This window comes from Saccopteryx bilineata, chromosome 1 (assembly GCF_036850765.1).
Source record: "Saccopteryx bilineata isolate mSacBil1 chromosome 1, mSacBil1_pri_phased_curated, whole genome shotgun sequence".
In the NCBI taxonomy this organism is placed as follows: domain Eukaryota; kingdom Metazoa; phylum Chordata; class Mammalia; order Chiroptera; family Emballonuridae; genus Saccopteryx; species Saccopteryx bilineata.
In genome coordinates this window covers 360,012,227-360,035,522 of record NC_089490.1, presented here as the reverse complement: position 1 = coordinate 360,035,522, position 23,296 = coordinate 360,012,227, and the positions used below count along the sequence as shown (strand labels likewise).

General features: G+C 42.4%; 1 protein-coding gene across 6 annotated transcripts in view; it reads right to left on the bottom strand.

The window, feature by feature from the left end:
- BMAL1 (basic helix-loop-helix ARNT like 1) overlaps positions 1-4,657 on the bottom strand; it is a 108,195-nt gene extending 103,538 nt beyond the window's left edge. For all 6 annotated transcript variants that reach the window (XM_066250995.1, XM_066250997.1, XM_066251000.1 and 3 more), the window contains exon 1: positions 4,503-4,657. The gene's annotated coding sequence lies outside the window, so the exon portion shown is untranslated. The remainder of the gene's footprint in view (positions 1-4,502) is intronic.
- Positions 4,658-23,296: the final 18,639 nt, after the last annotated feature.

The following is a 23,296-nucleotide window of genomic DNA, read 5'->3' as shown; positions in this document are numbered from 1 at the left end:
GACAGCCCAACACAATTTGGAATGCAGCCATACCTAATAGAATTAGGTAGATCAAGGGCTGGGGCACACTGTTGCCAAGCGTGGGGAGGAAGGAAAACAAAACGAAAAGATAGCTTCTGGAGGATCAAGCATTTGAGCTTGGTCTTAAACAGACTAGGACTTGGACTGGGAAGGCTGGGGCATGGAATAGGTCCATGGCTGTTCCAGGGAAGAGACAGCTTTCAGTTTGGACAGTCTGGTGCACACAGCAAAGCCTGGTAGACAACTGGGCTAGATACAGAGAGGTAAGAAGGAGCAGCAATGCAGACAGCTAACATTTTCTGAGTACTTGCTATGTGCCATGCATAGGTTTATGCATTTTTAATGTTTTAACTTACTTAACCCACACTGCAACTCTTTGAAATAAAGACTACAGTTATTCCAGTCTTATAGATGAGGAAACCAAGACATAGAGAACAAAGCAACTTGACCACAAGTCATAAACCTAGTAAGAGACAGGATATCTGTCTTCAAAGTCTGTGTTCTAAACTGTCTCTCAGGACATTTTGGGAGTGACAGGGTACAGGCACCAGGGTGTTAAGAGGATGGCAGTGCTTGCAAGCAGTTTGCAATCTGCAACCCCAAGGCCACACATGTCGGCCACAGGCTGCTGGTAGTGTGTACAGTGAATATACTAGCAGTGGAGGCAGGAGAAGAGCAGAACTAAAACGGGGGATAACATGAAGAGTGGAGGCCAGGACAGACACCTACCTTAGGATATGCAGGAAGAGAACCAAAAAGAGCATCATGATCCGAAGGTGGAGGACGAAAGGGATTTCAAGGAGGTAAAGATGGGCAATGTAAAAGCTGCAAAGGGGGCAAGAACAACCATTTTGGACTAAGAACGGAGCCCTGAATTCAAGGTTGTAAGTTTTAGAGATCTTTGAGAAGAAACACAGAGAAGAGTGGTAGAGAGGGAAGCCGGAGGGCAGCAGCTGAGGATGGAGCAGAGAGTGGAGGTGAATGTCTGCAGCCCTGTGACAGGATGCTGGGCAGGGAGCAGAGCAAGGGACAGAGAGGCTCAGGGGGACCACATGTAGACACGTGAAAGCAGGCCCGTAAAGATCTGTGTCTTCCCCTTCCATCCTTCCTCTCCTAAATCAAGACAAAGATTTTTCTGGGGTTGGGGAGGAGGCTGAAGAAAAACAGTATGAAGGCTATTCTGATGAGAGAACTCTGGGAGTGGTGGAAGGGAGTGGCAGCAGGCACAGAGGGACGGCCCCCTGCATGCCAGGCATTTTACATGCTTCTCCCCTTGCCCCCTTGATCCTCATACATATTCCATGTGGCAGACACTGTCATTAAACTACAGAAAAGGATTCTGCAGTCTGAGAAGTCAAGCACTTGTCCAAGGCCACACAGCCCAAACCCAGGTCCTAGGTCCTGCTACCAGACTCCAGGCTCCCACTCAAAGTGACGGTCCAAGAAGAGGGAGCAGAGGAGAGATCTCCTTGCTTTTTCTGCACTAGGAGGAGAGAAGGAGACATGGGGAAAAGAGATGGGACATTATGGGCAGGAAGGAAGAGGTACTGAGGAGTTTAAATCTGAGCAGGGAGGAAGGGAGGCAGGGGGTGGGGGGAGAGAGAGAGAAAGAGAGAGAGAGAGAGAAAGAGAGAGAGAGAGAGAGAGAGATTTTGAAGAAAAGCCAGGGTGGAAGTTTGGGGTAAGTCTGGGTATTGTGATCAAGTGGCAATGAGGAGATACAGGACTGTGGAAAAGGGCAACATGCCTGTGTTTTCTGGGCTCCTAACTAAACCTTAAGGTCTACGAACGATTTTTTTTTTTACTTCCCTGCAAGTGTTTACCATAAAATCACCACCTGTGATTGTATCATTATAGGGGGCAATGTTTCTTTTAAAATGACTATCTCCCGGTGAAAGTTGATGATGGAATCAAAAATAAAAGTAGGCTCATAGGAGAAAGGCAACCTTTATATCAAAGACAAATTAAATATTTCGTTTTTACATATTCTTTTAGAGTTTTGTTAACATAGCCAGGTCTTTCTACAGTGCTTGTCCTTCATTTACTATATAAATTGGTAGAGATTGCTGGTGTGGATGGACAAGCACAACCACTTCCTTTTCCTCCCTGTGGCAGGCAAATCTCTTTTGCAAATAGCAAACTCCTCTAAGAAGTCATCATTTTATAAATCATTTGAAACGGATTCTTTAAAACACCATCTGTTGATCTGTTTAAGTTTCTATGAAAATAGGACTTCAGCTCAGATATTCTGGAGGTTCCAGGAGGTAAAATACCAACCGCAATTCAAATGTATTCAATATTTAGAGCCACACAGAACTTTAGAGCAGAAGGAACTTTTGGGATTACCTAGCTTAACTGTCTTACTTCCCATCTGAGGTAAATAAAATCCAGAAAGGTTCAGCAACTTATCTCTAGCAGCACAGTTACGAGCCCAACTCTGGGCTGGAACCAGGACGTTTTAACTCTCGGGCTAGTGCTCTTCCATCATAGCTGTTTCTTTCTCTCTCCCTCCTTTTAAGTTTTATGGATTGGAAGAATGTACATATCTAACTATGGTTTTAACTTACTATTATTATCATCATTCACCAGCTACATTTATAATCAAAACCAATATGCCTCTACAGATCCAGCTTCAGGTGATACAATTTCAAATCATGCCCAGGAAATTTTAAAGCCTTCTAAATATGTTCAACAAACTGCTTTAAACACTTCTCAATAAAGTGAACTCAGTAACAGAGCATGAATTGAATGATTCAATTTTGTGTTTTAAATTTTTTTTAAATTTCATTGATATGGAAATAAAATTTAACAGTGATTTCTTTTTTCTTGCAAGCACAGAGAGCATGAAATTATTCAAAACTGCTCAGGAGCAGCAATGATTATTTTAAGCTCATGATTCAACCAGTACATTAATTAAAAACTCCACCAACCCAAATTGACAGATCCTGATATCAATGGGACCAGAAGAATTAAAATAATAGTTGTCATATAAAAATAGATTAAAGGGGGAAACAGCAGCACATGGCAAAAAGGCAAATGACAAGCAAGTATTAGAGGAAATGACATGCATCTAATGGGCAATGTTTATGTATATATTTTTAAAGAAGACCCTGGAAATACAGGTACAATCAAGAAATGCTTCTTCATAAATATCGAATCTTATTTCTGGAAGCTGGATGTTAAAACTTGGCTAATAATTCCTTGCTGAGGAGTAGCTATCTAAGCAGAGAAAAAAGACCGAAAGCGCCAAAATGCCAAAAACAATGCCAGACGCCCGGGAAGGAGCCAAGCCCGTGAGGGAGGGAAAAGGGGACAAGGAATGTGGCGCGAAGGGTGTCAGTCAGCACGGTACCCCGCCGGCCAGGATAAACTTGACAACGGACGCCAAAGGCCCGTGTAGCCCTTCCTGCCCCTGCGCCTGCCCTCCGGCCCCTGCGTGTGCCTCGCGGCCGGCTCTCGCGACCCCTCGGGATGGTTGACTCGTGTCTCACAAGGTCGGCATTAATTTCTATTTTTTTTATTTCTTCCTTGGAACAAACGAAAGCTCTTTTGGCTGTCAACGCCCAGCAATCACGAGCGGGAGCCTTTTTCTGCTCTGACATCTGTCAAACCTGCTGCTAGAGCCAGCCTCGCTGCGCCCTCCGCGGCGCTCCAGGGCTCCGGGACGAGCGGCGGGCCCACACCTGGACGCTGAGCGACATCCCCTCGCTGTGGGGCACCTGCTCGCACATCCATGAGGGCTCCTCCCGAGGCTGCCCAGAACGCAGACGCCGCAGGCTGGACGAAAGTTCACAGGCTGGGGTCGGCCCCATCTCGGGCCGGGGATTCCCGGGGGCAGCGCCAGACCCCGCGATGGTCGAAGGGGCGGGCAGGCTCGGACGCCCTAAGCCCGACGGAGACGCCCTCCCCGCCCCCACCAAGCCCTGCAGGCTCCCGAAAGGGAAGTGAAGGAGAGAAGGAAGGGCAGAAGCAGCATCGCTCGTCCAACGCCCTTGGGTGTGCAGCTGTCAAAGATAGTCCCTTCGGGGGTCACCGGGCAAGTCCAGGGATACACCCTAGGACTTGCCCTCAGCCGGTCTTTGCTCCCCAAAGGCGGAGCTGTCCCTTTAAGAAGCAGCTGGCTTCTCTCTCCCCCACTCAGGTAGCGATGCCCAACAGAGGGGAGGTAGGTACTTTCCCTATCCCTTCAGGGGCGCCTACGGCACCTCTGCTCGGTCTACCCTGCAGCGCCAGCCCCCGCGAGAGAGTATGGGGGCGGCCGGGCGCGGCGCCTTTAAGGGGCGCAGCCTCCCCACGGCCTGGGTGGGGGCAGGGAGCGGGCACGGGCCCTTTAAGGCCGGCAGCGGGCACGTCGGGCAGTGTTCCCCGGCGGCCGGGCTGCGACCCGGGGGCGGCGGGGTTGCTGCCTCTGCAAGAGTGCTGACGGCCCCCGACGGGGTGCTCAGGGCCGTGCCTCTGAACGCGGCCAGCCTGACACTCACCGTGGCTCGCCGGGAGCGCCCGCGCCCGCGCCCCCACTCCGATCCCGCGGCGGCAGCGGCGGTGAGTCCGGCGCGGGTAAACAGGCACCTCCGTCCCTGACCTACTTTCTGCCTTCCCTAAATGTCGCACCACTAACCTACTTTCCGACCAATCCGCTCCCCGCCGGCCCAGGCCCGGCCCCCCGCCCACCAATCGCTGTGCCCAACCCCCCTTCCCCGCCCACCAATGGAGGAGCCGCGGAGCCCGGATACCTGCCTCTTCCCGCCAGCCAATCCGAGCGCCTAAAGGGAGCCGGACCCGCCGTCACCCCCGGCCAATCCGCGCGCGGCCTGGCTTCTTGCTGGCCAGTTGTATGGCTGCGGGAGAGGCCGCTGGCCAATGGCGAGGCGAGGGGGGCCGGTTTACCTGCTACTTTCCCGCCACCAATCGCTTGGCACATAAGCGCACTCCCCGAACAGAGGGCCAATCTGCGCGCTTTCCCTGGATTTCCTCGCCCCTACCCTCTCTTTTCCCTCAGGTCGCTCGTTCGCGGTGGCCACTGCGGGTGTAGCATCTGCGCTCCTTCTAGTCGCCTGGGATGTCCCTCTTCCTTGGGTCCGTGACTTGTGTCTGGCTCACCGCTTCCACCACTCTTCTTTCCCCTTCCCCACTCGGAGCACTCTGACTAAAAGCAGCATTTCCTCACTCCCCTCCCTCCAACTCCATCTAGGAAATCAATTTTAGGAACACGAATGCCTAAAACACCCCGGTTTGCCGAAGTTCAAACAAGAGAACGAATATTTAGTATTTCTAGAAGGCTTTTCCAAGTATTCTTACCTTCTTTTCGTTACTCTGCCCTCTAAGCGTCCCGTTGGAGCTGTCATACTCGTTAAAAAAGAAAAAAGAAAAGAGAACTAGAGAGAGAGAGAAAGAAAAAAAAATCTGGAGCGATTCCATTGCATTTACTTCCAGTAGCTGAGTTTTTGACCACCTACTGTGTGGCGGACACCATTCTAGCTGCCAAGGTCTGTACCGCAAACAGTTGTCCCCGGAGTGAGATGGAAGGAAACAAATAGTTACAGAAAATAAATATTTCATAATAAGATACGACTTGAGTACTGAGAGGACACAATCTGTCTTTATTTCTGCATCTGAAGCACTTAGCAGAGGGCTTTGGCACAAAGAACTCCCAATCCTTCCAGATGTTAAACTCCCTAAATACCAGGACATTGTCTTCCTTTTGTTGTTGTTATACTCCCCGACACCCCTTTAGCACCTAACGAAGTTGAGATGAAGGGGTGGAGGCAGGAGCCTGGCACTGAGTAAATGCTTCATAAATGTTTGTTGACTGGATAGTGAACAAATGGAACTAAATCACTGCACTGAATTCTGTGACCCAGATTAGTCCCTATAACTCTAGAATTCTAGCCTTGTTCCTTGAATACAGACACTGCATTTTAATCATTGTAAAACTGTTGCCTATTCCCAGCTCATTGCCAGGCACAGAGTGGTTGCCCAATAGTGCTTGTGGCCTGAGGGTTGACTGTTTTCAAGGTCAACTAGCTTCATTACTAGCCTATTACTTTCCTTAAGTTTACATGCAAGTGGAATCATGCTGCTGTTTACTTTGTCTCTGCCTTGATTTCAAGGAGAGTCCTCTATGTAAGTGGATTTTAGCAATACACTTTTTATTATTTTTTATTGATTTTTGAGAGAGAAAGAGAGGCAGAAACATCAATCTATTTCTATATGGCAATGCACTTTTTAAGATATTGTAGACAAGATAAAGAAATATGGGCCTAGATTCTAGTTTAGTTAATTGGATGCATAACTGGTTAAGTAGACATAACCAAAAGATGCTGATGCATGAATCCATGCTGACCAAAAGAAAAGGTGGAGAGAATCAATATTTGTGCAGCATCTATTCTATGCTAAATGCATTCCCTATATCTTCTCCTTTAATCCTCACAGCCCCATTTTACAGATGAGGAAACTGAGATTCAGAGTTCAGCCAGCTAGCCCTAGGTCACACAGTCAGCGGCAGAGCCATTATTCAAACCAGGCTTATTTGACTTCATAACCTTTATACCAGTTAGCATCAGAATGACGTAAGGCTCTCTCTAGGGCTCAGATGTCAGGACTTTTATCAGTGTTCTGAATGAAACCCCTGACTAAGGATTTGCATCACATTTCCAGATAACACAAAGCCAGGAGGGGAAGAGAGACCATTACACAACATAAATAGAGGTATCCTAATAGTTGTATGTAAGAGTAAGACTAAAAGGGTCCTAGGTGAAAAACAATTCAATCTGAGTCCTCAATAAAGGATGGGCGCCAAAATAAATGAATGGTGTCTTAGGCTGCATTGTTGGAGTTGTGCTGTGTAAGCAAGATAGGTGTGGTCTTGGTCAGATAGTTCAGTTGGTCAGTCTCATTGCAGGTTTGATCCTCAGTCAGGGCACGTACAAGAATCAACCAATGAATGCATAAATAAGTGGTACAACAAATCCCCTTCCACTCTTTCTCAAATCAATAAATAAAATTTTTTTTAAAAAATTAAGCAAGATGGGTGTTATAGTATTGCCCAGTGCTGCTCATTATACACATGGAATACTGTCTCCAATTAGGGTTTGGCAAAGAAAAATATTTTACACGCATAGAGAGAAGGATGTAAAGAGGCTGGGAATGATGTATGTCATATGAGGAAAGATTAAAGGAAGCAGGAGGTTTTGCCCCAGGGGGTACAAGGTAACTGTCTTCATGTATTTGAAGAACTGTCAAATACAACAAAAATTAGACTTATTCTTCAGGTCCCTAAGGGGTATAAAGGGGATCTAGAATGAATAAATATGAAGAATTCTTTAACAACTAGAGCCTCCTCTGCCTTGATAAGTCAAGTTTCTTTTCAGCAGGTGTCCAAGTAAGAATTGGATGACTATGTGGCAGGAGCGGGGCTGGAATAGGTGTCTGTTTAGAATTTGACCACCCTGAGATAACATAGTTCTATTTTCATACCTTGGTATTCTTCTCTTCCTATATTCACAATAATCCTGTGGCCTCAGTGGTCATGCTATTATTTCTGCACACATGTACCTTCATACATAATTATACTTTCTCTTGTGTTTCTCTTCGTTAAAGATCCCAAACACTTCCATCTTTCACTGGTACCTAAATCCTTTTTATTTGTTTTCTTTCAGAATATTGAATTTTCAAGTCTCTGGGCACTGTTAAAGGCCATACTATTGTCCTCAATCTAAAATTCACTGGGCATGAGTAGAATCACATAGATAAAATAAAGGAAAAAGAAAACATTCATTGAGCACTTACTGTGTGTCAGGTGCTTTAAATACATTATCTAATAAAATCTTCACATTAACCCTAGCAGTTGACATGCTCTCTCCATGCTTGCTAGCTGAAATGACTTTTATCAACTAATTTAAACTCTTTGTACTGCAGTGTGCTCATAGGTAATATGGGGATCATCTAGTATCTTCTTCATAGGATTGTTGTGAGAATTATATGAGATAATAGAAAGTACTAGCACAATGCCTGGCACGCAATAGAGATTTAATATTTATTGACTTAACAATGACAAGAAATATTGTTGTTATTGTGCTGCACCATTTTAGAGATAAAGTTAGGTTAAAGTAGGGTAATCCACAGTAGTTCCCTAAACTCTGATTCCATGGTCAGGTTCATTAGTTTTTTAAACTACAGATCCCCAAATTCCAACCTGGAAGATTCTGAGTCAGTGTTGTTGGGATCTGAGATGCAGTCAAATTTGAGAATTGCTGGTCTAATGGAATAATCAAGACTCTGAAGTCCATCTGACCTGAGATCAATGGAGAAGCCGACGACAAGGCCAGGGAGTTCTGCAGTTGTGCTGTTTTTGGCAGGAAGGCAAGAAGTCCTGCAATGGACTTGTTAAAAACCTTGTGGAAAACCACAGAGGAATGTGTTGCTGTAAATAACAACAATATTTACTGCAGGTTGACAATGTATCCAGTACTGTTCTAAGAGCTTTATATGCATTACCTCATTCAATGCTCACAAACCCCTTTAAGGAAGGTACTTCAATTATTCCTATTTTGCTGATGGGGAAACAGAAGCACAGAGAGGTCTTGAGATCTCGGGCTACTTTGACAGCCTAACCCCAGAGCTCATACTCTTAACTATTTCAGTAAATTGCCTCATTATTTAGACAATTCCTCTGGAAAACCAAGAAACTTAGTAATTCAGAGACATACAGGGTGGGGCAAAAGTAGGTTTACAGTGGTGAGTATGCAAAGCACAGTTTGTTCTTGTACAGTATTAGTATTTATTAATTATTGTATTATTTTTCATCCAAACAACTATAAACCTACTTTTGCCCCAACCTATATATTTAGGAGTCATCAATTCAAAGGTGGTAAGAGTGTTATTTTTTTAGAATTCTCCAATTGATTGGGGTTTCATGTGGGGAAAAGGAGAATAACCAGGACTATGTCTCAAAGACAAGGGTGTTGTCTCACATTTAGGGAATGCAACAACAGAAGCCTCTTCAACTAACATAAGCCCGAAGGGGGAGATTTATTGAGAGAAGACAAGGTACCTTGTAGAACCCTAGAGTAAGAAGCCCCACAAGTCTTCACAAAGGACTACTAGAACTGAGGGTCCATTAGGTATAAAGCAATTCTCAACTCCTCTCTCGACGGTTATATGACCTCTGGACTCGTCTTCTCTCTGCCAGTCCACTTTATAATTCTCTTTTTTCTGTAGCTCTTTACCCTTAAACCCATTTGTACATGGGTGTTGGGGAGGGGAGGGGAGGGGAGGGGAGAGGAGGGAAGGGGAGGGGAGGGGAGGGGAGGGGAAGGGAGGGGAGAGGAGGGGAGGGGAAGAGAGGGGAGAGGAGAGGAGAGGAGGGGAGAGGACAGGGGAGGGGAGGGGAGGGGAGGGGAGGGGAGGGGAAGGGAGGGGAGAGGAGAGGAGAGGAGGGGAGGGGAGAGGAGAGGGGAGGGGAGGGGAGGGGAGGGGAGGGGAGGGGAGGGGAGGGGAGGGGAGGGGAGGGGAGGGGAAGGGAGGAGAGGCTCAGACAGGTACTTCTCAAAGTGGGGGGCATGGGCTGAGCAAGATTCCCCAAAGGTGCTTACTGAAGTGAAAGAAGAATCAGAACAGGAGAAAACACAGAGTAGGTGGAGCAAAAAGAGAAGCAAGAAGTGAGAAGTCAGGTTTGGAGCAAGATAAATGAAACTTACACTTGAGAAAACGGTTTGGCTTAGAACAACAGAGATTTGTATGAAAGCTGTTTTACTAAAACTGCTTCTAGAGCCAGAAGATCTCCTAGAGGAATACATGGGAGATCAGAAACGGGAAAAATGAAGATGACATGGTGCCAGAGAGTACAGATCTCTTTTTGAAGACATTTGTTATTTAAAGGAAAATGAGACAATGAATCACGATTGTCTCTTAGCAGCAAAGCCAGCTGAAAGCAGCTTATGTTTATATGTATATGTGTAGTTTGGTTTTTTAGAAATAGTTTTGACATATCTGGGCATACAAAAATAGGAATTTTTAAAAATCAGGCATTAATGGGTTAACCAGGTTTACAACTCTTTCTGTTGCTTTTAAAAACAACCTCCTTGGCTCTTTTTTCTGAATGGGATGTCCATAGCAGCTCTGAATGGGAGAACAGTAATACCTCACTTGGAATATGTCCTAGACCATGTAATTCAGCTTTACACTAGATCTTGTTTGCCAACATGGCTAAGATTCCAGAGATCTTGGTGCTCAAATGTCCAGGGGCTTTTCTGTTGGCTGAGGGGTGTTTGCTAGAGGGAGCTAAAGCACCGGTTACCACATTATTCCTCAACAGAAGCCCTGAAGAACAAAGATACTGTCTTTACAAAACTGGCATAGTTTTGCCCTGCTCCGCTAGAATGATCAGCACAAAATTCACTTTCTGGATAGTATTTTTTTAAGAAAAAAATTTATTCTAGTTAGTAAAGCAAAGTGAGGTATTAAGTCAAGCTATTAAAGAAATGCATTAACTGAAGATAATTACAATGTGCTTTTGAAAAAAAAAAAAAAAAGAAGGGATAGATGAACTAGGGTGGGGGGATTTGACCTAACATATTATCAAAGCATACTGCAAAACTGTGGTAATTAGAATAGTCTGGCATTGGTTTTAGAAACAGACCAATAGATGATTGAAAAGGCATAGCATCCATAAACAGACCCAAGGAACATAAACATTTTATAATTCATATAAAAGTGAATTTTCAGTTCTTGAAAAAGATGCGTTTTTCAAGAAATGCTATTAAGACACATAGCTAGCCCTTTGGAAACATATAGAGCTTGCTCTTTACCTAAGTCCTCACACTAAAATATAACCCATTGCTAGTTAGGATTTAAATGTAATGAGTGAAATCTATAAAAAAACACTAGAGAAAATATGGGTAAAGTTTTTATAAACTTGAAAGCCTTTCTAAGCATAACACAAAATTTAGAGACCCTTCAAATAATGGTAAATTTGTGAATATATATATATGTATATATATATATACACATATACATACACACACACACACACACAAACACAAAAGGTACAACCAGCAGTCAGGCCCACATAGAATGTATCACATCCATTTTAGTTAAAAGGGCAGAAATTGGGGTAGTGTTATGTAAGTGATGCTTCTAGGAGTGTTATTTAAACCTGTCATTTATAATAAAAGAATTACTTGTTAGAAAGCATTACTCCTTATAAAGTTGTCATAATTTATTGGCCCTCTCTTTTCTTTCTTTCTCTTCTTTTTTCTTCCTTTCTTCCTTCATCCCTCCCTCCCTCCCTCCTTCCCTCCCTCCCTCCCTCCCTCTCTTCTTTCCTCCCTTCCTTCCTTTCCTCCCTCCCTCCCTCCCTCCCTCCTTCCCTCCTTTCCTTCCATTCTTTTTGTTTTATTTATTTCTTTTATAAAAGTCAATATTCCCCAAGCAACAAAGCTGTTTAGATCCTGTACAGCAACTCTGGGTTCTTTACTTGACTCAAATGATACTGATTCCAAACCTACCTAAGGAAAACTCTCATCTTACACACGGGTATGTGTGCATTATAAGAATAATTCCTACTCAAATCCCTCCTTTCTCTTTGCACTTATAAAACAAAGCCAAGAACATCTGTTGCTTCTTTTCAGATTACAAAACCAATTCATTTGCAACAAAAAATCTGGAAAACACAAACATAAAAAAGAAAATAAAAGTAATCTATAATCTCATTAAGCAGATAGAACCCCTGATGATAAGATACTGATGCATTTTTTTCTTTTTGGTTGAGATTTCTTTGTAATTTTATTATATTGTGACGTAATTTTTATTGCACTGAATTTTGTTTGACATCCTGCTTTTTAAGATGAATCTATTGTGAACATTCCCTCACACTGTTAAGCCTTTTTATACAACATGATGTCTAAATGCTACAGCATATTTTTTGTATGAAGGAACCATACACCATTATGCAAAACCCTCACATTGTTTTAAAATTTTCTCTATTATGAACAGGTTTGAGTAGAGCATAGGTTTATGGGATGGGCCCACACAGCTTTCCCAGTCTTCATCATTACTACACTGGGTTTCAGAGAATCTGTTGATGTGGACAACAAATAAAACTTATTTTTATAAAACATTTTTCTGAGGATTTTGTATTTTCTCCTCCTGCTATTGCTTCTCTATCATAAATCTTATATTAAAGACACAAGAAAATTTGTATGTCCAGTTAAAAATAAAACTGGATGTGACTATAGGATGATGAGTGTCTTCGGAAAATTTATTATTCCAGTTCTGTGTTTCAAAGGGCACTGTGGAGATCAAAAGGATTGACTGACAATAAACGTTACTGCAAATAAAGACATTCACAGCTTAAGTACAAATGGAGTCCTTTAGCTTCGGTTGGACTGTTCTTATTTTTGCCCTATATGCTGTCTTTTCCTTTATTTACCTACTGCTAAATCGTTTCTTTGTACATCTGTCAGAGAGAGGCAAAGAAATAAGATCAAATGATGTTACTTTTTAGCCCTTGGGAGATTGGATAGGTGACAAAGTTGGAAGTCATCAGCAAAACAAGGTTGTACAGTGACCTATCTGCTTGTAAATTTCCCTTTCTCAGTGCCTTTGTCCACATTAATCTGGCTCACACCTGCTTCTCTGTTTAAAGGTCACTTCCTCAGGGAAGCCTTCCCTGACCTCCCAGCCATAAAAACACCCCGTACTTCCTCTCTCAAAGCACAATCACCCTTGTAATTTCTTGTCTTCCCATAAACCATGTTTGTAGGGTTCACTCATGTGCCCCATAGCTATCAAATTAGTAGCACATTAACAAAAATCAATATTGTTAGAATGATGAATAAAAAACAATGGCGACATTAAAAGTGAGCTGTACTTCTTCCGTAGATACACACAAGACAATCGTTCCATAGAAAAATGTAGAAATTACCCCCTTCAATTAACCCCCATCAGAGTAAACTCTCCTGACCACCCTTTCTAAAATAGCCACCTCCCCATTTCACCCACCCTGTCATTCTCTACCCATCCATTACCCTTCTTGACTTTTCTTTCTAACACTTACCACTACCTGACATTTTGTTATGTATTTAGTCATTTATTGTATGTCCCCTGCAACAGGGTCTGCGAGGGAAAGGCTATTTTTACTGCTCTGTCTCCCACACCCACCGGAGTCTCTAGCATGTAATAGGTGTGTAAATGCTAGTTGAATGAATGTATGAGATTCCAGAGAGCAACGCAATTGGTCCAATTTCCAGTGTTCTTATCAGACTTCAGTAACATTCACTACAGTATCATATAAGGCCAAAAGAATAAACAAATTTTTCTTCATTTTTTTCTTTTAATTAGTTGCATTGTTCTTATCATTTGTAGCCATTTTTAGAGTCGCCACTATCGATATTTTTTATTTTTTATTTATTTTTTGGTATTTTTCTGAAGCTGGAAATGGGGAGAGACAGTCACACAGACTCCCGCATGCGCCCTACCGGGATCCACCCGGCACGCCCACCAGGGGCGATGCTCTGCCCACCAGGGGGCGATGCTCTGCTCTTCCGGGCGTCGCTCTGTTGCGACCAGAGCCACTCCAGTGCCTGCCTGGGGCAGAGGCCAAGGAGCCATCCCCAGCGCCCGGGCCATCTTTGCTCCAATGGAGCCTCGGCTGCGGGAAGGGAAGAGAGAGACAGAGAGGAAGGAGAGGGGGAGGGGTGGAGAAGCAGATGGGTGCTTCTCCTGTGTGCCCTGGCCGGGAATCGAACCCGGGACTTCTGCATGCCAGGCCGACGCTCTACCACTGAGCCAACCGGCCAGGGCCTATCGATATTTTTGTTTTAGCACCTGCTAGTGAGTTGACAGTATGTTCAAGTAAAGTATTTCATGAGTATTAAAACAAAGTAAACAACAAACATTTCTGCAGTTACAGTTGGAATGTTGATTTTTTTTTTTGTTTGCTTCGTTATGTTTTTTGGTCAGAGAAGCCAACAATAAGGGGCAAGAGTTTGATTCACCATTTGAGAAAATTAGTTATTGTATCAACTAGATAAGATATTATGTTAACCTTTTGAAATGTTGACTATGAAATTATGCCATAAATATATAGAAAAATCAAAGAAATGTTATAAATAATACTATAAGAATAGTAGAGCCTCCACTAGTAAATGGAGGGACTAAAAATTTGCAAGTAAGATGTGTACATTTTAACAAAGTTGTAAGTGTTCATAGAGACATGCCAATAATTTTATTGAAGAGGTTATGTGATGAACTTTCTGCAAAGCTGTTTATAATAATGAAAACAATTTTAAAAGGAAACCAGGAGAGCCAAGTGTCCCAGAACACTTCATGTGTTCTCTGGCGTCACTTCATGCTCTTCTGGTTCCTCTACTTAAAGGCACCAGTTATCCACCTTTGAATTGGACAGCCGTTGAGATGACTTGCCCTGGTTGGGCTGGGGTCCTTGAAAATTTCAACGTGATCTACTCTTAGACCTAGGAGTCTCTTTTTGTCTCAATAAACTGAGACAGACATACTAACAGTTGCTTGTGAAGCTTTAGTATTAAGATGAAACACAAAATAACTTAGTGTATTAGTGGTACTCAGCTTTATTTTAGTTTTCAGATATTTTCCTGTTTGAAGGCCTGCTTCTGGGGAAGACACCCTACTACACAGGAGCACTTGCAGCAAAAGGATGTCCACAGAATAACACCACAATTCCATGCCCCATTCCAGGTCACTGACTTAACCAAGGGTCCAGTCTGGACCCCAAAGAGGAAGTTGTATTTTTTCCCAGAGTCTCAGTGACTTCATGCTTCTGAGGACAGCAAGATTTAGAAAATGAAGGTGACTAGCTCTTTTGGTATAATCTCTACCTCATCTACTCCTCCACTGTCCTCCCCATCATAGGTTTTGTATCAGCATCTGGGAAGGCTGACTATGACTCCTGGTTCTTTACGAAGTTTAGGAGTTAACCTTTCCAAGTAGGTGAAGCTAAAATACTTGGCAACCTCCCTATTAAAATCACATTCCCTTCCCTGCTCTTGCCTAATCCTAGGAGTTATGAATACATCTGTTAAACAACAATTTCATTGTACCAGGGAGAACGAATACATTAAGACTCCAAGTCTATTTACCACTTCAGACCAGGTTTTAAGCATCCAGCTGCCTTCATTTGCAAGGCATTGAATATTTTCATATTCCGCAAATGGCACTATTGAACAATGATGAATGAATGAAGTGCAGGCAACTATTTTTAGTATAGTAATTGTAATTAAAAGGCAGTGGAATAATAACCTTGCCCAAGCATGCCTGAGATCTCCTTTCTGTTTTCTCAAAAACAATACTTTCTGTGTCTGGCTGCAGAGGCTTGTTGCTTGTTTTCTTTCTGATAAAGAATAGGTAGCACTTGACATTCTTCTAAAACCAAGTGAATGGTACATCTGAAGTTGTGGTTTTGGCTAGACACAGTCTTCCTTCTTTCTCCGTTTCTTTCTTTGCACATTCTGAGGGATAAAATTTATTTTCCTTATATGGTAGTAAATTACCATGAAGCAAACCAATTTCTTGATACTTCCTTACCCTCCTATATATTCATTTCTCTGAATGACATCCTAACATCAAATGGCTTTTCCTTAGTCCTCCATCTCCTTGACTTAATAATAATCCTATTATCTAGCTGTACATTTCTTTTTAGTTTAGGATAGTATGTTATTGTTTAAGAAGAGACAGGAAGCATAGCTAATAATAATAGACTAGCAATTTTATAGTTAATTTTAATTGCTAAATATTATTCTAAACACTCTCTATCTGTAGACTCCACACAATTGACACAACAACTCTGGAGGTAAGTCTCTATTTTATCCTCATTTTATAGATGAGGAAATTGGTGCATACAGAAGTTAAATAACTTGCCCAAGGTTTCTAGTAAGTAAATGGCAGGGCCTGAAATTAAAACCAGGTATCCGGCCTCAGAGTGTCTGCTCTTATTCCACGTTCTGTCCTTGTAGAAGCAACCTTGGGATTTCAGCATCACCCACAATTTATGGGTGAGGCCACTGAGGCTTGGATAGGCAAAGTTACTTGCCCAACCTTGTAAAACTGGTGAGCTAACCTAGATTTCAATCCAGGCTTCAGGTCTCTTTGGCTTTAATATCTGTGTTCTTTCCATTCCTGAAATAAAGCCACCACAGCATTTTTTATTCCAACTCTTTTTAAAGTGTATCATGGCTCAACTAGACTTTTAAGTGTATCTCCTTTTAAGTATATCATGGCTCAGCTAGACTTGTGTGGGCTAGTGTAACAATTCAGTCACCACAAAGAACTCTTTTTTTCCCATTAGGAAATGTTTTCAAATTTCCAAAGAGTCACCTTATAAATTTACTGAATTTGGAAGTTATTGATTAATCAAGACATAGGGTCCTGCCTGGCATGTAGTGGCACAGTGAGTAAGGCGTCAACCTGGAACGCTGAGGTCTCAGGTTCAAAACCCTGGGCTTGCCTGGTCAAGGCACATATGAGAAGCACCTACAAATTGATGCTTCCCACTCTTCACCTCCCTGCCTTTCTCTCTCTCTCTTCTCTCTCCAAAATCAATAAATAAAATCCTTAAAGAGAGAGGGAGAGAGAGAAAGAAAGAGAGAGAGAACAGGGTTCTATTCTGAAATGGTAGGTACTGCAGTCTTTTGAAAGGCAAACATCTCATTTTTGTTTCTTATTCTGCAAAGGGTCTATCAAGTTGGTTGAACTAGAAAAATACATTTGCTCTAAAACAAAGCAAAACAAAGAAAAAAAATAAAGCCTTAATATTTTTCTTGATTCATTACTAACCATGCTTCTAAACTGTGCTTATCCACTGCAGAGCAAGCCATTAGAGGCCATTAACTGCAATGCAGAAAGCTTTTTTTTTTTTTTTTTTCTTTTAAGCTTCCCTCTCCAAGTTTCTGTTTGCAGGAAAGTCCTTGTGGCACACTTGAACACACTGGGGAGAATGCACTACACAAGCTTGCCTTGAGAATGAATCTAAAGACAAAAGCTCCTTGAAAAACAAGCAGTCAAAGCTGATTATCATTAAACCCTGCAGAATAACACATCACTCATATTTTATTTTTTGTACACACGAAGACCCAAAGGGCCTTGTGTATGTTTTTATTTTTGTTTCAGCAAAATTTAAGCTGAAGTGTGACTTTTGACTTTCGTGTTCAGCATTAAAGAGGCTTTTGCTGTGCTTTGAAATTTGCTGTCATCTGTTTCCTGTGTATTACTGTTTTTAAGACCAGTTCAGTCAATGAAAAGGTCCTGCTTGTTCTATCCTGCCTGGATCATTAAACCTGATTTATTGAACAGTGTTCTTCCTCTCATAAGCTGCTGTCCATTTAAAAATATCCTTTAAAAGTGCTACAAACCTTAAAATTAAAATATTTTAAGTGTTGGTGACAATAATATGTTTGGGAATCCATTAGTAAAGGAACCAGCCTTGCAATGAGACATTACAATGAGCTACATATGAATTTGTCATTTACTTCACAGAATGTAGACAAAAAAATTGTAAGACTCAGATTTAAGAATGCCGGGTACTTTGTGTTAAAACCATTTCAGCCCTGGCTGGTTGGGTCAGTGGTAGAGCATCGACCCGGTATGTTCAAGTCCTGGGTTTGATTCCCAGCCAGGGCACACAGGAGAAGCACCCTACTTCTTCTCCACCCTTCCCCCTCTCCTTCCTCTCTGTCTCTCTCTTCCCCTTCCGCAGCCAAGACTCCATTGGAGCAAAGTTGGCCCAGGCGCTGAGGATGGCTCCATGGCCCTCGCCTCAGGAGCTAGAATGGCCCTGGTTGCAACAGAGGAGCGACCCAGATGGGCAGGCCATCGCCCCCTGGTGGGCATGCCAGTTGAATCTCAGTTGGGCGCATAAGGGAGTCTGTCTCTCTGCCTCCCGGCTTCTCACTTCAGAAACACACACACACACACACACACACACACACACACACACTTCAAATCTGATATATATAATTATATATAGTACTTATGTTAATGGAAATATTTATTTTCTATAGATATATTTTTCAACAAAAAATTGCTATTCTCTCTCTCTTTATTTGTAGGCACACTCCTCAAAAAAAGTTTTCTATATTTTTGGCCTCTTGTTACTTACTTCAAAATCCTTCCTTATCCTCCAATAGAGCCATTTTTCTGAATGATATCCTAAAGTCAAATGGCTTTTCCTTAGCCCTCACTCTCCTTGACTTAACAACAAAAATTAAGAAAGTTTAATGTTGGAAAAATAATTGTCAAAGTTAATTTGACATAGACTAAATGATAAGCAAAATAATATTTTGCAGTGCAGTCATTGGACATAAATATTAAACAAATATTGTAAAAAGCTTTAATTGACAGTGTTACCTTTTTACCCAGCCCAATCAATTTTCATTTTCTGATTGTTCTTTCTGCTTTATTTGATCAAATATTGAATTTTATTTTATTTAATGTTGTCTATGTGCCAATCACCATGCTAAGCATTTTCTATATATTATTTTATATAGTCCTTACACATGTGCTAAAATTATTGTTCTTATTTTATCATTGATGAAACAGAGGCTCAGAATGATTAATTTATATGATTAATTTTTATAATTAATTTATACAAGATTGCATGGCTAATGGTGGAGCAAAGATTTGAAACCATCTTTGTCAGACAAGAACATGCTTGATCCCAACTCCTACACACACTATCAATTGTGGTCGTTTTTTCTAGCATCACATACATTTTCATACTCATTAAACATATTCATGTAGCCAATTAGTTGGTCTGGCAGTCAATAAACAGTTAAGAGTTATATGAGATTCCAAGATCAATAAGACAGAGTCCCACCTCTCAATGCATTCATGGTCTAGTAGGAAAATATAGGTCAATAAACAAATTCATAGACCAATAAAATAGCTTGCATAATAGAGAGATGTATTAAGTGCTATGAGAGCAGAGAACGGCCAAGTGGTTTTGATTTACATACAGCCTTGAAGGACACGGAGAAGTTTGCAGGCAGAGAAGCAATGAACTGGGATCAAAGGCAGCTGGGCTCTAGCATCTCAAAGCAGATGTTACTGTGCTTTCAGATTCCTCTGTCCCTCCCCAAACTCTGGAGGTTGTGTGCTTACCTGGAATACCCACTGGCTTATCCGCACCAAGAAAAACATATCTTAGAGATAAGAGGTCTCAGATTCTTCTGACTTAACACTCTATCAATGCTCTATTTCTCTTCTTCCCTAAAACTCTTTTCCAGTGATTCCAAAGTGTGGTTCCCGGACCAGCTGCAGCAGCCACTGGGAACTTGTTAGCAATGCAAAATTTTAGACCCTACTCCAGATTTACTGAATTAAAAACTCTGTGAGTGGGGCCCAATGATCTCTTTTCATAAGCCCTCCAGGTGGTTCTGATACACATCCGAGTTTAATAACTACTGCTATACACTTCTACTCCTCTACATTCTTTAGAAGAGTAAAGCTAATTCCCCTACAAGCTTTGAGGTGGAGTGCATCTGCTTTGTTCACCCTTGCATGCCCAGTACTTAAGCCAGCATTGAACACATAGTTGATGTTCAATAAATGTTTGTGGAAAGAATGAATGGGTAATTAAAAAATTAATTCAAGTGCCAATATTTCTAGGAGAACTGATGTAATTCCATAAAAATTTGAATGTCTGATAAGAATGGGCGGGGGCAGAATATGAGAGGTCTTGGGAGGGAAAGAGAATGAACAATTGTTAAGCATTAACTATGTGCAAGGCGCTTTTTTAGTCTCTCATATCTTCACAACAACCCCAGGAGGTAGCTATTATTATCTTCTCATGAAAGATTAAAAAACTGAGGCTCAGAGAGGAAGTGTTCCCAGAGTCACACAGCTTGTGGTGGGTGGGGGCCCTCTGGCTTTAGGGTCCTCAACCTTTTTCCTAAAGAATGACACTAGCAACCAGGGAGGAGACAAAAGGAAGCAGAAAGCCCTGAGGGAAAGATAACTTCTAACCACAACTTTGCCCTTCATTACCAGTGGTAGTCAACCTGGTCCCTACCGCCCACTAGGGGGCGTTCCAGCTTTCATGGTGGGTGGCAGCAGAGCAACCAAAGTATGAATGAAAAGATAGATTTAACTATAGTAAGTTGCTTTATAAAGATTTATTCTGCCAAACTTAGCGAAAATCCGACATAAAGTACTTGGTAAGTACAATAATTATTATTATATGCTTTAACTTGCTGTAACTCTGCTTTATAAATTTTATAAAGTAAAGTTACTTCCCTACTTTATAAATCACCATTACTGTGGAACCGGTGGGCGGTTAGAAAATTTTACTACTAACAGAGATACAAAAGTGGGCGGTAGGTATAAAAAGGTTGACTACCCCTGATTATCACCATCACCTCTAAACGTTTGTTCAGGACATTGAGCTAAGCAGAGTCTTTAACCTATTAGCCGTGGGTTCTTAGGCATTTTATACTGTAATGCCAGTGGCCAAGGCCAGGCAGGTCCATACTGGATTTGGGCAGACGGTACAGAAACTGCGGAGCCAGAAAGTGCTGGGCCATTCCCGTTTAATACAGTCTCGCAAGGGCAGAGGAGCAAACAAGCAGAAGGTAACTGCTTCCCAGGCAAATGAAGAGCAAAATGGCCCCTCACAGTGGTGGGCAGGCAAACTGTAATCCGCAATCTGCCGCCCTTCAGGCAAGCACCTGCAACCTTACATAGGCTATATACACATGACTGTGCCACGTGCTCATGCACTAATCAAGCAAAATGCAAGTGAGCAAACCTAATACAGCTGTTTTCCCAACATGTACCATTGTTGGTCTCTTCTTCAGAACCCTCCTCCTCTTCAAAGGCCCTGACATCACACCATTGCCCATCTTCTCCTGTCTGAATGTGCCTTCTCAGCTAGCTTCACTGACCCTGAATCACTCTGCCCATCCTGTCCAGGTCTGGGCTAGGTGAGGTTCTCCATGCTGGGTCAAATTAAGCTGCTGGCTCCACTGCTGATGTTGTCCTTCATGAATTCCTTTAAGTTTCAGTTTGCAATTATATCCCCCCCCCCAGAACCCAAAGACTTTGGTTTCCAGAAATGGCTTCCTTTTTCCTTCCTTTCCTACCCTTGAAAAATACCTTCCATTCAGAAAGCTTCGCTAACATTTTTATGATTTTCCCACTGGCAGCTTCAGCCCTGGTCTGGCCTTGGGTTTCACTTCTGCATCTACCTACCTACTGGATGTTTGTTTCACTTGGGTATCCTGCCTTCACTTTAACTGCAACATGTTTAAACTGAGCTCATCAATTTATTCTCTAACTTTATTCTCCCTCTCAAACTGTTACTGTTTCTGTCATTGTCATCATATTCTTTTTGTCATCATGTTTTTAAACCTACCTACTTGAATACTTAATCTCATTCTTCCTTTGTAGTTTCTCTTCCTTCCTCCCTTTTATTCTTCCTTTCTCTTTCCTTGCTTCTTCCCTTTCTTTCCTCTTCCTGTTTCCACAAGAATTCATTGAACATTTACTATGTGATATCCCAGACATTATCTTTGCCTTCCTGGGACCTATATTCTAGGAGAGAGAAAGCCAACGAGCCAGCAAATAAACTAATGAATAAGCTTGTGACAAGTACAGTGAAAGAAATAAACAGGGACCTATATAGAGAGTAATGAATGGAGAGACCAGGAAAAGTCTCTGAGGAGGTGACATTTAAGCTGAGATGTGTATGGTTCAGGGAACATGGGAGGGTGGGGGTGAGGCCCTCTGGGTGCCTAATAAACTGGTGGGAGAGTGAAGAGGCCAGGACAGAAGTGGGCAGGGGCAGATCATGTGGGACTAGGAGGACAAGTAGGGAGCCTGACTTTATACAAGGTGCTATGGAAGCCTTCGAAGAGATTCATGTGAGGAGGGGCCTAATCTGAACACTTACATATCTATCTATATATCTATATATCTATATCTATATATAGATTTTTTTTAGGTGAGAGGAAGGGAGACAGTGAGGTAGACTCTCGCATGCACCCCAACTGGGATACACCCAACAACCCCTCTCTGGGGCTGATGATTGAGTACCAAGTTATTTTTAGCACCTGAGACTGCCATACTTGGACCAACCAAGCTATCCTCAGCATCTAGGGCCTCGCTCAAACCAATCGAGCCACTGGCTTTGAGGGGAAAGAGAGGGGGGAGGAGAAACAGATGGTCGCCTCTCCTGTGTGTCCTGAGCGGAAATTGAACCTGGGACAGATATATGTTTTAATGCTAAATAAGGGGTGTATGATTATCTTAATTTCACAGGCAAGAACAGAGAGGTTGATTAGGTTGCTCACAGTCACACAGCTGCTAAGACAAAAAGAATAGAGAACATTTCCAAATAAACATGGTTAGGCATTAATTGTTATTTCTCCTCTATGTTTTCCATATTCATGGAAAATTCAAACTGTACAAAATGACACAAAGTAGAAAGTTAGAGATCCCCATAATACGGGCTCAAAAATGTGCTTTTGGACCCTCACTATGGCTTTGCCCACAGAAATGCTGGAATACTTCATAGTGCTGAAAAATTTTCAAATACTCAGGTTCTGTGAAGGGGCTAGTCCTCTCTGAAACTGGCTTACAGAGCCTTGTGTTTAGTCCTCTCTGACACAAAGGGCTATGGAGCCACTTTCTTACCATCTCTGCTAAAGAAAGTAGAGCCAAACTCTTCTGGCTCCCAAAGGAGCCACACCCATTTGGGGGTGAAAGAACTTTAGCGAGTTTACATCACTACTTGAAGGACAAGCCAAAAACAGCAGGCAGATGACAATGAGAGGTTACCTACACCGACAAGTGAAAATAAAAATGTAAAGGCAAAACCTGGTTGTTCATTCCTCCTAATGTCCATGTCTCATTAAGAGAGATCATTTGGGTTTCCTCTGTACAACTTTGGCAGGAAAACTAATCACAACAAAATGATATTCTGGTGTCGTTTTGTAATTCTGAATATATGCTGGAGGTGTTCAGATGTCTAAATGCTATAGTACAAAGGCAGTTTTCCAAGCGGAGCTAGGCCATACTCACTGCTGAATAGGAAAACTAATTAGCATCCTGTGTGAACTATCTTGTCTTTTTTTAGGACCGGAAATAAATGGGAAGGGTTCCCTCCCGTTCCAAGTGAGTTCCAGAAGAATTACTCATATTCCTTAACCTATGAGTCAGACAGGAGTCTAGGAGAATGTTTCCAAAACAGGCAGACAATTAGATAAACAAAGCAATTGATAATGTGACAGTCTGGAGAGGCAGGGCT